Here is an 11,960-nt window from a genome sequence, read left to right as displayed (position 1 = left end):
CCCGGACAATCTCTAATTACCAAATATATCTCTAACAATACCAAATAAATATACTATAAAAATATAAATGGTGGGTGTGCAGGAGTGGTGATGTGGATAATGCAGCGAGAAGAGTGTTCTCTCCAAATAATTGTATATGATACAAGTATCATCCAATAATCAGGAATACAATTGCATATTGTACAATACTTAATTAAAGTGGCAACTTTGTGGACAGGTAGATTGCCGCACCACCATTACAACCTACTACATGGGAATGGGGTTTACAAAGAGTCTCTCAATAGTCTCCTGGATATGCACGCCGAAGGTGAATCCATCTTTCTGATCCGCATAATATATGGTCCCAGTATTAATTAAGTTTGAAATCCGCTTGACCACCGGGAGTAGTGCACGATGTTCAAAGTGTGCTTCATTTATTGTTTTCCATTCAGCTTCAATGAGTGAATGGATCCTGGGAATGGCAACCTCACTTGTGACCCTATGCTCGACCATGTAAGTCTCCAAACAACTTGCCACATCCCCCTTTGCCTTCTGGTCCTACAAATTATTTATGACAATATTAATTAGATACATTACCTTAAACGACCATTGTGGTAAAAGATTATGAAGTAATTGGGATAATATCCAAAAAAGACTATACCTGTGCAGCCAAGTCATCAAATAAACGTAATATCTTCCCACCTGCTCTGATGATATCAGGGCAACCTGTTACCCACTCGAATACTTCTTTGCTTACTGCATCACCCATGCAACCAGCAAAACTACAGATAAGCTTGGTAAACCTACGGACTTTGCTGATAAATTCAGGAAATCTTCAAAGCTTGGCTTGTGATTCAGATGTGACCATTCGGCTTCTTGGATATGATAGCTAGAATAATTTTGAAGCTACACAGAAGACAACAAATTAACCATGAAAGCAAAAAATGTGAAAAAATATGTCGACATCATATTTGAAATGTTGTATGCATCCCTAGTCGATGCAGAGGACAGAAGAAGTGAAATGATCTTTATAATTTTAGATTTGGTAAAAAATAAGTTTCAAATAACCCATCAGTTACATTCATGTGCACCCCATTGCTGCAATCTTGGTGACTACTAAGGATGGAGGACTTAGCCTGTTCAGGTTGGAGATTGGGCATGAGAGGTCTTTGCATGATTATGATCAAAGTTTAGTGCACGGACCGATGCATCACTGTCATTTTCAATGTCGTGGAGCACCATTTATCTATGCATCATGTCATGCTTTTTTTAATTTCAAACTGACCAAATCATTATAATAAACTAGGTTGTGTCTTGTGTGCTTCTCTCAGGTAGAGGCGAGTGTATACTTTTTGGTTATCTTCAAATAAGTACAAAATGTAAGGCAGATGATCATGTACCGCTTTCCTGGCATATGCAAGATGGTAGGTGTCAATGAATGCTTCACCTTCAGCATCCTTAAAGGTCCTCATGATTTCATTGTAGAACCTTTTCAGGTATTCGGGTAGAAGAGAAGGTGTACTCTCATCCCATCTACATGTTAGATTACATTGCATGCATATAATTCAAAGAAAATTAATTAGGTCATTCCTTGCATTGCATGTTAGCACGTTTTAGCATAGGAAGGTAAATCCAAACTACGAACCTTTGTATGGCCACGTGTAGCTGTCGAATTTCCTCTATGGTAGCGTGGGCATCATATGTGTCGTCTATCACGGCCATTAGCACCATCAGCTTGGTAAAGAATATTCTTGATAGGGAGAACTCTTTTTCATGGTAGACTGCATATGGCCCAAAGTAAGACTCCACCATACGTTCCCGAACATAGTTTAGCTCCACATATCCAAAAAAATCGATGGACCACCTGGAAATATTTATTTGAAGTACTTCGATAGTTTAGTTAAAGAAAATTTTCATACTAAACTGTGATGGATAGTGTCAGAAGCGTATATCTGAATGATACAATACATCAAAGCATGAATCTTTATTGGTTCCAACTTAATTGAGAAGTGGATACAAGATAGACATACTTAGTAAGATATTTGAGTTCCTTCAAGTGAACATGCTGCAAAAGGTTAAAATCCAGCTTCGCAAGTTCCAGTAGAGTTGGGTTATGTCCATCCTCATTTATGTACTCTGCGATGTAATGCACTGTTTCCACCCTCTTAACGGTCCTTGGCAAAGGTAAGTGTAAGGCACGCTTAACTTGTTCAGCTAAAGGGGACTTGAGACTATCGATCATCAATTCAAGGTGATGCCTTGCATAAGAGATGGCTTCTTCGAGTGATGTCTCACCATGAATGAGAAAATGTGCTGCATTGTATAGAGTTAAAAGTCCCCTTGGATCATTGGTAATATCTTCATTGAAGCTTCCACCTTCATTCTTGAATGTGTTGAAAACATCTGAGGTCAAATATTTGTGACGTATTGTTAACGAAAACAGCTCATATTAATTTATAGGGATTATCTAAGCTCTGGACTATCTTCTATATATGTTTTGTGGGAATTAATTATATGTTTTGTATATATTCACAAGACGACATACCTGGAGATACCCAAAGACCATGTTCTCTAAGCAAACAAAACCTCATAGCAACTTCGTGGAGGCTAGAGCTACAAAAATCTGTCTCAAGGATCTCACTTAACACACCATCAATATGTTGTTTGAAGTGGTGATCTATTCCGAGGCGTTGGACAGTGTACAATAACGCTGTCATTTCCGTTGTATTCCTGCAGGACTTAAACAACACACAGACCTCCTCCTTCAGTTTATCAGCTCTCACACTCATCCATTGCTCCGATCTCTGCACATGCAAAGACACATGAACGGATTTGATGGGAATAATATAAACTTGAAAAAGTAAACTGTTAAAAAGCATGGTTAGAACGTTGTGGTAAATGGAAATGGCATGGCCCGGTACATATGCTTAATCGGATGCAGTTGTGGGTTACTTGCATATGTCGTAAGCCTGTAAGGAGATGTAAGAATTTCACACGGCAAGGTCGAATATGCTCTCTATGAGAGTAAATAGGGGGGGTTAATACCAAATGTGATATGTGGTAAGTTATCTCTTGTCTGAGGTGAAGTCAAAGATATTTATTCAAGCATGACGGTCTCAATGATCTGATTGTCTTTTTGTTTGTGCCGAGATCTTGTTAGTGGCTAGGTTGTCTGTGGGTGCCCTTAGTGGCAGCTGAGCGAAATTAGTGTGTCTACTGAAACGTCCATCAGCGTCACACGATAGCATCCGAATGGCGCCACCTCGTGGCGACAGGGAGGCCCACGCGGAGGTTAAGAAGAAATGCATATCAACGAAAACTGCTCAATTAGCGCATTTGCCTTTTCTCTTAAAAAAGAAAACTACCCAATTAGCACTACCCTTTCTCTTATAAAACCAAATTAATACAAAATATTCAGATAAACATTACCTTTATGTGCATATCATTTTCATTCAGGAAAAAAGCACCCTTTAAATTATCTGAGGTAATTAATATTATTAACATTATTAAAAATAAAAAGGTATAAACAATATTTTTTTTCATGAATAAAAATTACATGCAAACGTAGGTGATGTTTTCTGAACATTCAGATATCTTATTTGCATTTTTCCGAGTTCGTATCATCTTGTTAAGAATGTTCTAACCACTTTGACCATTATTTGGAAACTTCATAACAAGTTGATACGAACTCATAAAAATGCAAATAAGATATCGGGATGTTCAGAAAACATCACCTACATTTGCATGTAATTTTTATTCATGAAAAAAATATTGTTTATACCTTTTATTTTTAATAATGTTAATAACATTAATTACCTTAGGTAATTTAAAGGGTACATTTGTCCTGAATGCAAATGATATGCACATAAAGGTAATGTTTATCTGAACATTTTGATATCTTATTTGCAATTTTCTGAGTTCATATGAATTAGTTATGAATTTTCAAAGTTTTGGTCAAACGGTCAAAGGGCATTCGAGAGATCTCGATGGAAAAAGTAAGGGCAAAACTGAGCAAGCTCGAAAAGTAAGGGCAAAACCCGTGGGTAGGAACCAACTAGGGGTAAAAATGCAATTGTCCCAAATTAATAATACAGACTATTGGACTCGAGAAGGATTAATTATTGTAGTGTGCCTCACTTTCTCTTTATAAGCACCAAATTAGCAGCTTGCACATCCTCGATGACATGCATGGCTGGCCTCCGGCTAGTTTCCCACCAAATCTCTTACTGGCACGTGCAACCACCAACGAAGATTTCTTCATTTCTCTTCGGTCAACGGATCCATATCTCACCCTCTATTTGATGATGCCTTCGCTTGTTGATTATCGCAAGTAGCTCATATATAAGTTGGTGTGATTTGATGTAAAAGAGCAATCAGCGACTATTAATTAACGATTGATGTGGAAAGAATTGGGTGAGCATGCACGGAGGCTCAGCGTGACCCGAGTCCCAATTCATCGACTTTGCCTGCCCGAACGAAAGAACCACCGAGACAACGTAAATTCAATCCCAAAATCACTAGTTAGAGGGTACAACCTGCAAAGGTCACTTCCACTCCTCTCGTGGTGGCGAGTGGCACATTGCATGAGTGACACTTGTCACTGCCGGAGTTTTGTGTTTTTTTCTTAGATTCACTTTTTTCAAAGCATTTTATATCTTGAACCGCATGTTCAAATCATGACCGTTTTCACCATTGTGTTTCTCGTGTCGAGATGTTCAAAATTAGATCCCATGTAAAAAGATTTGGATGAACTTTTTTTCTTGAAAAAAACTGAAACCAAAAAGGAAGTGGAAATAGAAAAAAATAAAAACAGGAAATAATTAGAAGCAGAAAAAAACAGAAACCAAAAAATTGAGAACCCGAAAAAACCCAGAAACGGAAGCACAACTGTGATTCTCAATTCTTTGGAGATGCAAAGCATCTTTTCCCTTTCCGGGAAGCACATTTATTTTTCACGCGGAAGCAAAGTTGTGCTTCACCATGAAGCCGACTTGTGTTTTTTCCTTTCCAGGAAGCACAATTCTGCTTTTCATGCAGAAGCACAATTGTTTTGACACTCAATTTGATACTGCTAATTAAAATTAAACTTATAATTGACAGAAATGTACGTACCATTTTACTAAATGTTACCAAACTTTGTATCTTTTTGTTTGTCAATCAGTTCTGATTTTCTCCAATGTGCAGAAAGTTTGTTTTATATCTTCACATGTGCACAACCTTGTGTTCATCTTTCACCTTGTGCGTTTTGTTCTTTTAGTAGGATGGCGAGTTATATTTTTCCTCCTATTACAATGCACGGGCAATTTTTATAGTTACAAGTTATATACGTGTGTGTTGCTACAAGGTGAAACATTATATAAACTGTGCGTAGCGAGCTAACCACTCGAATGAGCGAAGGTTTAAGTTCATTTTAGGTTCATGGCTTTATATTTTGATACCAAAAAAGTAATATTCAAATTTGTTTGAACAATTACGCACGACGAAAAAACAGAATTTCTGAGAATTTTCAGAAATCGGGTCTTTCGGCCCCCACCAGAAAAATAAAACGGCACCGAAAAGAAAAAAACCTTGCCTCCAACTCTGAGTGAGTGCCCAGCGAAATACTCCCTCTGTCCGAAAAAGATTGTCCTTCAAATGAATGTATCTAGCAGCTTTCGGACGGAGGGAGCAACTAGCAAAACGTACGTACGTACGTACCTGCAGTGGTTTTGGCTGGTAGGTGAGGAAGTAGTCGCCCCACAGCGAGGTTTGATAACCAGATATCTCCTCAGGAGCAGCGGCGCCGGCAGCGCAGGAGGCCCTTTGGCCGTGGGTACGTCTAAGCGCTGCTCCTTGTTTAACACCACGGAATGGTGCATAGCTGGAGGCAGGCAACGCTCGGAGGAGACCAGTGGATGGGGACGAGCAGCTACGATGGGTTCTGGGAATATGGAGATGCAGGTTGGGGAGGACATGAAAAGGCATTGTCCGTCTTGCCGGCCCGGCCGCCTGAAATTTTCTCGAGGACGAACGGGGAGCGGCGGAAGCGGGCGGTGGGAGGAGGAGGAGACGTACGGGGCCGATGGGGGGTGGGCTGTTGGAGCTAGCAGCATGTGCGTCGTCTATATAAGGGCTTGGGGCAGATTCCTTGTGTCGCTGCTATGGGCGATCTGGAAATCGTGCCATCTACAAATCCCGCCATGATCGCGCGCGCGTCGACGCACCACCCGCGAGCTAGCGGCTACAGCTAGCTAGGACAAGATCTGATATGCTTTCACTGTACAAAAAGGGCCTATAGTCCCGGTTCGTAAAGGGCTTTAGTCCCGGTTCCTGAACCGGGACTAAAGTGTCGGTACTTTAGTCCCGGTTCAATCCAGAACCGGGACTAAAGGCCCTCCACGTGGGCAGTACGCAGAGTCCAGTCAGGAGACCCTTTGGTCCCGGTTGGTGGCACCAACCGGGACTAATAGGCATCCACGCGTCAGCATTTTTGTGGTTGGAGTTTTTGTTTTTTTTGAAGGGGGGGGGGTTGGGAGTTTTGGGGGGTTAATTTAGGTGTTTCATATATTGTGTTAGCTAGCTATAATTAATATAGAGAAGTGTCCTCTCTTATGTCCGTGCTTGGTCGACGCTACGTACTATACATACGTATAGAGAGGACTAGACACGCTGGCTAGCTAGTAAAGCAAACGAAGGAAACAGAAGATCGTCATGAACATATATGCATACAGAGAGAAGTGATATCGATCACCTCTCCTTTTCCGAGAGATTGGTCGAACAACAAGTTCTCGTATATCTATCTGATACTACCGGCTACATATATACAATAATTATCTCTTACAAATATAATCATACGGACTCAGGGTCCACATAGAATTCTCCGTCTCCAGGGATCACGTGGTCAAGAAAGAATACCGCCAATTCCTCTTGAATTGCTCGCATGCGAGCTGGTGCTAGGAGTTCATCCCGCTTCCGAAACATCTAATTTGAAGAAGGGGGTTAATACATATATATATGAATGAATGAAACTCAACACAAATGATGGTAATAAAATAAAATTGTGAATGTTGTTATTTACGTACTTCATATTGTTCGTTAGAGTACCCGCCCCGCTCACATGTCGTGTGGCGGATGGACTCGCAGATGTAGTATCCACAGAAATCATTCCCTTGTTCCTGCCACAACCACTTTACAAGAAATAGAGGTCAATCAAACTGATAAGCAAGAATACTAAATGGTATTGATGAAACTAGCGCTTGAATCACTAGGAGATGCGTGGAACATGCTACTATAGTACTTACTTTCGGGTGTCTAAATTCCAGCTCCTTCGGCAGTCCTGGAACTTTTTTGGTGAATTTTCTCCAAACCCTGCCGGACAAAGAAAACAATTACTTGATATCAGGAAATGAACAAAGTTGCTGATATGGTGGATAATGATCTATTTAACTTACTTCTTGAGGATTTCAGTCATGTCTGCATAGTCCTGGGGATCTTTTCGTTTTGAGTCTAAGACGGTTACTAGTCCCTGCTCAAGCTTAATCTCTAGGAGAATATAGTGGAAACTGCACACGCATGCATAACTCATGAATTACATTACTATAACCTTGACTAATATATAAGGGAAACCGAATACGCACAAGACAGTAACACTCACTTGAAGTTGTAAGGAAAGAGTATTATATCTTTGTTTTGATTTATTACGAACGATTGTAGTAAGTTGGCCTCGGTAGCTGCGGCATGAAGTTTAACCTGAGTTGCATCTATGAGATATGTGTTAATGAACCCAATATCACCGACTTGTCTTTTCTTCAATTCGACGATCTTCAATCTGCATAATATAGTGAGGATGATTATAAATACATGCAATGAAAGAGCTAAGCTATATAGAGAAACTTAATGACAGAAGTAGTACTACTTACAGACAGTAGCAGGCGACCGTTGTTTTATCGAGGGCCAATTGATTGAAAAACTGATAGAACTCCTCAAATGGAACAGGCAACCGATCAATTCCAACGAGGTCATGCTCCTTTTTAACTTTCACATACAAAGTACTCCTCCCCCAGAGTCTCTGCAGATTTTCAAGTACCAATCATGCAATCTTCGCATCATCGTTGATAGAGATCTTTCATCTTTGACGAGAGGCTTCCCGTACTCGTATCTTTGTATCTGCATGTCCATGGGTTCATAATGTACTTCGTCGGGCAGGTAATCTGCAAGATTGCTATAACCGGGCACCATCTTCGGATCATTAGCGACGTTGTGGCTAGGCACCTTGAGCGGGGGGCATGATTGCTTCGCTTGTTTGCCGAGCTGGGCAATTTGTTTCCCAGCTCGTCGTTCTTTCAGCCTTTGATCACTGACAGTACTTCCCGACCGCTCCGCTTCGGCAAATTCCTTTCCAATAATGCGGTCATAGTTTCCTTTCGGCGGATCAGACTTCGGTGGTTTTGTCAGGGCAGCCAGAGTGCGCTTCACTTTCACCCGATCTACCTTCTCCTCCGGAGGTGGATGTTTCTTTGCTTTCACCCCTTCAAAGAATTTCCTCACTTCTTCTCGCGCGATCTCGGCGTTCTCCTCCTGGGTCCTCTCGTATGGTAACTTCTCTGGAGTCTTCAGAGAAGGACCGAATCTGTATGTCCTCCCGCCTCTGGTTGTACTGCTAGACGCCGACCGAGCAGACGAAGCGGTTGTCTTCTTTACTTGCTTAAGAGGCGGAGGAGAAGGACTACGACGCGCCGGAGCAGCTGGAGCGGCGACAGGTCTCTTCCGCCCTTGCTGACGAGGCGGAGAAGGAGGAGGCTGGCTGCTCGGGCGCGTCGGCGCAGGCGGAGACGGAGGCGGAGTGCCGCCACGCGCCGAAGAAGGAGCCGGCCGAGGGCCCTGATCGTCACTCGCCGGAGGAGGAGGCGGTGGAGGAGGCGGAGTGCCCTGACTCGCCGGAGGAGGAGGAGGAGGCGGAGGCGTCCAGTTCGGAAGGTTGATGAGCTCCTTCCGCCATAGGCATGGAGTCTTCAGAGCAGACCCAGCCGAGTCTCCCCTTCACCGGTAGGGTGGTCAAGCTGGAGGTCCTCAAATCCCTCCGTTATCTCATCCACCATCACCCTAGCATATCCTTCTGGAATCGGCCGGCAGTGAAAAGTTGCGCCGGGTTCAGTAGGATAAACAGAGCCAACAGCCGCCTTGACCTTCAAATTCATCCATTGCGTCATAAGGTGGCAATTTTGAGACTCCGTTATAGCATCCACAGGATAGCTAGCAGGAGCCGTCAAGGCATGCTCCGGCTGAAGCAGCTCGGTGGAAGCCACGCTGCTTCTGCGCTGAGATGGCGGGGTAGCTTCGGGGGAGGCTTCGGCAGTACGTTTGCTGCGATTTGCTTCTCGTTCCTCTATCGCTTGTACCCTTGCGTGCAGCGCCTGCAGTTCGGTCTGCTGCACTTTTTTCCTCCTCTCATGGGATTTGTAACCGCCTGCGTCCGGAAACCCAACCTTCCACGGAACGGAGCCTGGCATGCCTCGTGTCCGTCCAGGGTGCTCAGGATTCCCGAGGGCCATTGTGAGCTCGTCGTTCTCTCTGTCTGGAAAGAACGTCCCTTCCTGCGCTGCTTCGATATACTGCTTAAGCTTACTGACTGGTATGTCCATTTGTTCGTTTGTCCAAATGCACTTCCCTGTTTCAGGGTCCAAGGTTCCGCCAGCCCCGAAGAACCAAGTCCGACAACGGTCTGGCCAGTTATTTGTCTCTGGTTCGATCCCTTTATGAACCAGATCATTCTCAACCTTGGACCACTTAGGCCGGGCTACGAGGTAGCCACCTGACCCCGTGCGATGGTGAAGCTTCTTCTTCGCAGCATTTTTCTTGTTTGTCGCCGACATCTTCTTACTCTTTTCCGATGTCTTGTGGGCCACAAATGCGGGCCCATGATCTCTGATCTTCTCATATCTGCCCTTGAATTCTGGTGTCTCATTATTTTTGACAAACTTATTATTCAGCTCTTTCTTCCACCTCCTGAATAGTTCTGCCATCCTCTTCAGAGCAAAAGACTTGATTAATTTCTCTTTAATTGGGTTCTCTGGATTATCCTCTGGCGGTAGGGTGAAATTTGACTTCAGCTCAGTCCAAAGATCATTTTTCTGCATATCATTGACATAAGACACCTCAGGGTCTTCTGTAGCCGGCTTAAACCATTGCTGGATGCTTATCGGGATCTTGTCCCTAACCAGAACCCCGCACTGAGCAACAAATGCGCTCTTTGTCCGGAGGGGTTCAATAGGTTGGCCGTCGGGCGCGATTGCTGTGATCTCAAGCTTTTCATCCGAGCTCAACTTTTTCTTCGGGCCTCGTCTCTTTACCGAAGTTGTGCTCGATCCGGAGGGCTAGAAAAAAGAACAAAGACTTAATTAATATGTGTACATACCAAAACAATGAATGCATCAATCAGCTAGTCAGCATAGGCTTAACTAATATATATACCTGGCCGGACTCGGTTCGGTCACCGGAGCCGTCATCACTGTCTCCTTCTTGCACCGGCGTTGGGTCACTGGAGCCGTCCTCATGTTCTTCTTCTTGCACCGGCATTAGGTCACCGTAGCCAGCTTGTTCACCCTCTCCTTCCAGACCATCGGTTTCGTTGAGAAAGTACGAGATGGCATCACTTCCTTCTGCGATTATCTCCCTCAACAACGCTTCTTTTGTTGCTTCGTCTAGGGCGGTGTCCATAGTTTCTACAAATATTTACAACATGGCAATTATTATTCAAACATGACAGATGGATATATTAGTGCCAAACGTAGAACTAGCTACCTAATCATAGTAAGCTATCGGGAGGGGGTATATATCGACAACGACGACACTACATCTATGTCCCTCGACGACCCTCGTTCCCGATAAAAAAGAGAGGAAGAAGACACTACATCTTCTCCTCTATTCTTTCTTCTCCTCTTTTTTTTCTTCTTCTTCCTCTTCTTTTTTTATCCTCTTCTTCCTCTCATGTTCGAGAGGATCGCCGAGGGGTCGGGAGGTTGCCTAGTGTCAAAGGATTCAACAAAACCATGTCTTCATCATTAGGCGAAAGTAACATGTGCATGATGGTACGAAGCTCTTCAAAGTTGTTCTGGAACGGAGTCCCAGATAGGATAATTTGCTTTTTGGTACAAAGTTCAGAAAGAGCCTTCCGAATATCGCTATTTGGAAGGCCTTTGCTGAATTCGTACCAAAAGGCGGATTATTCTATTCGGGACTCCATTCCAGAACAATTTTGCAGAACTTCGTACCAACATGCCCTGGTTACTTCCGGCTAATGATGAAGGCATGGATTTCTCCAATACTTTGACACTAGGAAACCTCTCTCGACCCCTCGGCGATCCTCGACCCCTCGAACCCCCGATAAAAATTAAGAAGAAGAAGAAGAAGAAGAAGAAGAAGAAGAAAGAGGAGAAGAAGAAAGGAATAGCTAGAGGAGAAGAAGAACTGACAAAGTCTTCTCCTCTATTCCTTCTTCTTCTCCTCTTTTTTTTCTTCTTCTTCCTCTTTTTTTCCTTTTCTTTTTTCTCCTCTTCTTCCTCTTCTCTTCTTCTCCTTCTTCGGGTAAGCCCTAGTTTCCCGACCCTCGACCGCTCGACGACACTCTCGACATGCCCTCGTTCCCGATAAAAAAAAGAAGAAGAAGAAAAAAGAAGAGAAGAAAGAATAGAGGAGAAGAACTTCTTCTCCTCTTTTTATTCTTCTTCTTCCTCTTCTTTTTTTCCTCTTCTTTTTTTCCTCTTCTTCCTCTCCTCTTCTTCTCCCTCTTCCCCGCCTCTCTCATGAATGTTCGCCGTCCCCCCCCCCCCCCCCTGACCCCTCGACGACCCTCGTTCCCGATAAAAAAATAAGAGGAAGAAGAAGAAAAAAAAGAGAAGAAAGAATAGAGGGGATCTTTTTTTATCCTCTTCTTCTCCCTCTTCTTCCCCTTCTCCCCCGCCTCTCTCATGAATAGAGGTTAACATCATTTGATCATTTATCAT

At 43.2% G+C, this 11,960-nt stretch overlaps 1 pseudogene; it reads right to left on the bottom strand.

The window, feature by feature from the left end:
• Positions 1 to 246: 246 nt before the first annotated feature.
• Positions 247 to 5,943, bottom strand: LOC147974059 (tau-cadinol synthase-like; annotated as a pseudogene).
• Positions 5,944 to 11,960: the final 6,017 nt, after the last annotated feature.

This window comes from Triticum urartu, chromosome 5A (assembly GCF_056163025.1).
Source record: "Triticum urartu cultivar PI428250 chromosome 5A, HENAU_Tu73, whole genome shotgun sequence".
Classification (NCBI taxonomy): domain Eukaryota; kingdom Viridiplantae; phylum Streptophyta; class Magnoliopsida; order Poales; family Poaceae; genus Triticum; species Triticum urartu.
Note: the sequence above shows the minus strand (reverse complement) of the source record. Positions and strands in the feature narration are given on the sequence as shown.